This window comes from Rhinolophus ferrumequinum, chromosome 26 (assembly GCF_004115265.2).
Source record: "Rhinolophus ferrumequinum isolate MPI-CBG mRhiFer1 chromosome 26, mRhiFer1_v1.p, whole genome shotgun sequence".
Taxonomy (NCBI): Eukaryota; Metazoa; Chordata; class Mammalia; order Chiroptera; family Rhinolophidae; genus Rhinolophus; species Rhinolophus ferrumequinum.
In genome coordinates, this window is record NC_046309.1 from 20,709,866 (window position 1) to 20,715,642 (window position 5,777).

Sequence of the window (5,777 nt, forward strand, 5' to 3'; positions counted from 1 at the left end):
TTGAACCACTTTCCAGTAATATGATACATCAAAGAAGTAGTGTTCCTTGAAAAGTGGGATTTGTTTTTTTCAAATATAATTGATAAGAGGATACACAGAATTTACTCATTTGGATCTATTTATGAACATTGGAGCTATGCTTAGAGGAAGGGCTTCATTCTGTGAAAAAGATAACGAGATTATTCCAATAGAAATCCACAGTATCTGCAATTCTATTACATGTAGAAATATTCAAGGGATGGGCTAAGTTAAGGAGACTAAGGTTTCAACAAACAAGCAATTATAGAAGATGATGTAAGTATGAATATAACTTTAATTACTGAATTTGTGAAAGCTTTTCCCAAGAAAGAATCAGGCTCACATAGAAGTTTATTGCTGAGAAAAATATGTCACACGCTATGATTTTCAAAAAAAAATTATAAAGAATATAAACCCTGAATCTCTGTGCATGAATTTGTATAACTTGTTATGTTTTTGTTTTTTTAACTTTTGCATTTAACACCTTTTCAATTCTTTGCTTGTGACTCTACTTAAATATAAAGAATCTATGAATACTTCAAAAGAGATCTTCTTTCCATCATCAAACTGAAATTTAAGTTACTAACAGGGCTGAAATAAAGCATGTGACTAAGCTTCCTTAGATATTTCTTCAGTAACATAGTATATATGAGTAAAATAAGTATCTCAATTAACAAAATCTAGATTCAAGTTAGTTACACAGGACCTGGCAATAAAGTTAGAAATAATCAAGTTTTATTGCCTAAATGATCTTACTCAACTCATATTTTTTTTCAACTATTTCACTTTATCTTTGATATTATGTAGCCGCTGAAGTACACAGCTTTTTTCTCCATCATTAGGAAATTTCTTGACTAAGATTTTCTCTTCCCAATGGATTAAATTATTTAAGATTTATCTTTTTCATATTATTTGGTACTTTCCTGGAAAATATAAATCTATCTATATGTATCTATATGTACAAATCTTTTCCCCCAATTATTAATAAATTTTCCAATTTGAAGTGCCTGTTGGTTATCTCTAAATATCCCTTTGTTAGCATTTGCAAAGAAAATTTAAAACCTGTTTTTATGACCAAAAAATGTCCATGTCCTGAAAGGATCCATGTTTCTTAAAAACTGCAATACTTGTTCCAAATAACAGTTCTCTAATACTGTACATCATGGTAGGTGTGGTAACTATGGACCACATCTTGAAAAACACATGTCATTAAAGATTATGCAAAAATAAAATCTTGATCAAATAAGGACGTGCACATATATTCTCAAGAAAATTATTGTCTGTAAAGTTAGCTTGAGGAATTCTTCACAACTATGTTATAAAAACTATTAAAGTTGTGGCTCTCTCATAAAGCCATATGTTCCAATGGCTGATTTACAGTTAGTTTCCTAATCCGCTTTGGGGACTCTTCATTTGGGGAATATATTTTACTCCTGTGGCAAGTTAAGTGGTAGGTTATGGTAACGTACTGCAGCATACTGTAAAAGGGGCTTTTTTTTTTTTTTAAGAGAAATTCTGTATGTAGAGGAGAAATGAAGCAAACCCTGAATACTCAGTAAAGTGAGAATCATTTTCAACTATAAACTTATAACAAATTTAAAATAACTGAAATTTGATGTAACTGTCAGGGACAAACATAGTTTTAGGATGCTAGGTACATAAAAGCAAGCTCACATTTTGAAAGGTATTATATTGGCAAAGTTAATAAAGCGAGACCAGAAAAGAAATTGGAGTATTCCAGGACATTTAATAAAATTAGTTGTTTCTAATACCCCTAACAAAGCGTGTTTCTAGAAACAGTCCTGAAATACTGTCAAACAGAACAAAAAGTATATTTTACCTCTGTTTTTGCTCGCTGCTTGTCCTTTAGTCACCTGATGCAAAGTAGAGGCAGAGGGTGAGTGGCAGAGGATGGCCTGTGGCCGTTCAGAGAAACATGTTATTACAGGAGTGACTCAGTCCTCCAAGTTAAACTGGAGGCTTGCATTAAATCTCTTTATAACCAAAGTCAGACTTTCTGAAAAGTATATGGGAGGACGCTGTTGTCTGACCGGAGGAGGCAGAGGTCGGTCGGTCGCTGGCTCGGGCGACCTGCGGCGGTCTGCGGGCAGGTAGGTCGCGATAGTGGGGGCGCCGTGCAGGTGCGACGCTATGTCGTGGTCACAGCCCTGATGTCACCTTTGAGCTGCTTCCTCCGGGGTACAGGGCGGTCCGCGCGGAGGCCGTAGCGCCGCCCTTGGGTCCTGAGGCTCCGGCGCTGCCGGAGTCCGCACCTGCTTCTCATCCGCACAGACATCAACCAACCTGACCCGGCCTGGCCCTACCTGGCCAGACAGAGAGTAGCGCAGGCAGGCATCACTAGCCCCTCAGAGCACAGGACCCCCTTCCCAAGGACGGGAAACCGTTGGAGAACTCGGGCTTCGAGGCCATCAACTCACAGCTGACTGTGGAGACCGGAGATGCCCACGCCATCCGCAGGATTGACAGCTACTCCTGTAAGATGGGGATCGGGGGACGACAAGCCCATGTTCAGGCAGGTCTGCCTGGAGGGCCAGCCACACGGGCTGGAGGCACTGTCCCCACCCCAGACCTCGGGCCTCAGCCCCAGCGGACTCAGCAAGAGCCCAGGTGGTGAGAGCAGCGATAAGTGCAGCTGAAAGACCCTCTTCTGCCTGATCGCCAGGCTCAACGAGTCCTTCCACCCTGACTGTGACCTCAGCCGCAGCCAAGAGTTCAGCCGGGAGCCCAGCCTCAGCCGACTGGGGATGCAGTCGGGGCAGTCTGTTCTCGGCCGTGCGAGAGGGCGTCAAGGCCCTGAAGCCAAAGCTGTGGAACGCCGTGGACGAGGAGATCTGCCTGGCCGAATGTGACACTGACAGCTACAACCCGGACTTGGACTCGGACCCCTTTGGGGAGGATGGCAGCCTCTGGTCCTTTAACTACTTCTTCTACAACAAGCAGCTGAAACGGGTCCTCTTCTTCAGCTGCCGCTCCATCTGTGGATCCACGTACATGCCCTCAGAGGTGGGCAACAAGTTGGATTTGGAGCTGGGGGAAGTAGAGGCAGTAAGAGCAGCCCTGAGGAGCCCAGAGCCATGGAGGATGGGGTTCGGTGATCTGTATGTGAGGAGGAGGAGCAGAGACCCCAGCTTCATCCAACTTCATCCAGTGCCTGGACCTGCTGGCCGGAGGGGCTCCAGGGCCTCCCCGGGTGCTGGCCAGACCCTGACGCTGCCACAGCTCCAGCGCAGCCCACCTAACCCTCTGGTTCCAGCAGCTGGATGGCCACTCACCCCCACAGGCTCTGCTGCACAGACTGGGGCTGGACTGGACCGACGCACAGAGACACTGCCCTGCCCAAAGAAGCTGACACAGGCAGAGACAGCTGGACTGCAGAGCTTATTTTTGTATTTTGTATGGCGTCAGGTCTGGGCCTGTGCACTGCAGCCCAAAGGGTCCTAGACCCAGAAAGCAGGCCACAGTGGTCATCCGCCCTGGATTTGGGCCTGTTCCTGGTGCCCCGTACCCCCACCTAGCCCATTGGGCAGCATGCACTGAGTGTCACTTTGCTGCAGCTCGTTTGTTTCCAATAAAAGTTTCTGTGACTTACAACAAAAGAAAAAGTATATGGTTATAAGTGACCATTGCTTTCTGAAAATACCCAATTTAAATTCACTGGCATAAGAAGGAAAAAAGAAAACTTTGATTGGAACTTGAATTGGAAAATAGAGAGGTAAAGAAAACTGTATATTTAAAAGACTTCCAGTTTAAAGAGAAAAAGGGGTCAAGTGCTTTGTGTACTACAATATATATTATTTAAAAAATAAATCCTAATCTGCTATCCTTGATGAGAATAAAATAACTAACTCATGGGATATTAGCTATCACCCTGAGTATATACATTAATTTACTACAACTAATGGTTTAAGATGATGAATTGAGGTCATGTATTTACTGTGTCATCTGCGGTACATGTTCTTAGAAAAAAATACAATATAAAGCTGAAAACAAGAAGAGGTGACACGACTCAAAGACTGAAAACAGATGAAATTGAATCAGAAATATTTAAATAGTAGAAACTTACTTTAAAGGTATGAATTTCTCCTTCTATTGGAGAAAGAAATCTTAAGTGCAGCAACAATAAGTCAAAAACAAACAAACAAAAAACACCCTACAAGTACATGGAGGACCAGTTATCAGAGCAATCAATTAAAATATTTCTTTCAGTGTAGCAGAACCAGTCAGACCATTCAACTTCCCACAGTATGTAGAATGATAAGTAACAGAGACATTTGACCCCAGGACATTAAAATATAGAGAAAGATCTTTCTAGGTAACATTCAGAGTTTGGCTGTTGGACCAAATACAAAAAGCACAGCTGAACTAGATATAGCTGGGTCTTCCCCGAGGGCATGGAGGGGATAAAAAAGGAAAGTCTACTCAACCTTTGATGGAATTACATTCCTCTTCCTTTACAGTTTTCTCCTTACTAACAGTTGTGAGGGTTCTTAGCAACCTGACTGCTGCTCACAGATGCTCCAGATGGAATGTAGTCATCATGCCTCAGCCCTTTTCAGTTTACAGTCCATTCTCCATTCAACATAAGAATCCTGTTGGCTTCTAGTCAAGATGACAAAGTAAGTAAATGTTGTGCTAACTTCTCCCACAACCACCTCAAAATTACAACTAAACTACAGAACAACTATCATTGAGAATCACCTGAAGTCTAGCTCAACTGAAGTCCTATAACTAAGGTTATACAGAAGAAGCATGTCAAGACTGAAAGGAGGGACAGAGACGTGGAATGGGTTGGTCTCACATTTGTCTGTGGCAGTTAAAACTCAGGACGGATATGTCAGCTGTGGAGGTCCCCCCCTGAGGAGCAAGCGGTCCCACACAGGGTTCCAGTGCTGAGAAAAGAAGTCGCCACAACTTCTGGCTGTGAAAACCAGCAGAGAGTGTGACTGAGTGAGATGGAAGGCTGTTAGAGTCCCAGGCGCTCCTCTGAAAGGACCCACATACAGTCTTACTCACGGAGGAATTCACTTGCTCTGAGCTTGAGTGTTGGGGCAGCAGCTTGAAAGGCTTCAGGGACATACTGGATTCAGGCTGGAAGGGCAGCTTTCTCCCACACAGAAGTACTGGCAGAAGCCATTGTTCCTTAGCTAAGCCCTCTCCCCACCCAACATGCAGACACAGGCAGGCTCCATATCTGTCTCAATCAATATAGCTAACATTGTTTGCCCTCCCCTGGTGATTCCCTGAGACCTCACCCCACCCAACTTGTCAAAGCCTTCAGTGGTTTTCCATAGAATTGGCCTGTCTTGTCTCGTGCTTCAGACCTCCCTAAAATCTCTCAAAGGTTCACAAACCCCAAACAAGCAGCATCTGGCCTCAGTGTGACCTCTTGCTAAGCAGCCCCAAGCCTGATACTAGTGGCAGCCAGACTTGCTTCACAGCCTCTCCTAGGCACCTCTAAGCCCAGCACAAGTGGCAACCATCTGCAAATCACTTTATAGCACATACCAAGTTGTCCTGGGCAGAGCACAGGCACTGGCTGACCTTGGCCTTCACCAGATCCCTCCAAGAAGCCCCAGAACCAACACACCTGGTGGACAGCTTCAGACCACACCAGAGCACCACCCAACCACCTCCACAAATGACACACACAAAGGTCAGACTAGGCAGGCACCAGAGCGCCACAAAAGCAAATCCTGTTCCTTGGGATCAACCCCTGCACAACAGCTCCTCCACTGTAG

The 5,777-nt window shown here is 44.2% G+C and overlaps 1 pseudogene; it reads left to right on the forward strand.

Annotated features, from left to right (window-relative positions):
• Nucleotides 1-1,929: 1,929 nt before the first annotated feature.
• On the forward strand, nucleotides 1,930-3,480 carry LOC117018078 (repressor of RNA polymerase III transcription MAF1 homolog; annotated as a pseudogene).
• The last annotated feature ends 2,297 nt before the right edge of the window (nucleotides 3,481-5,777 follow it).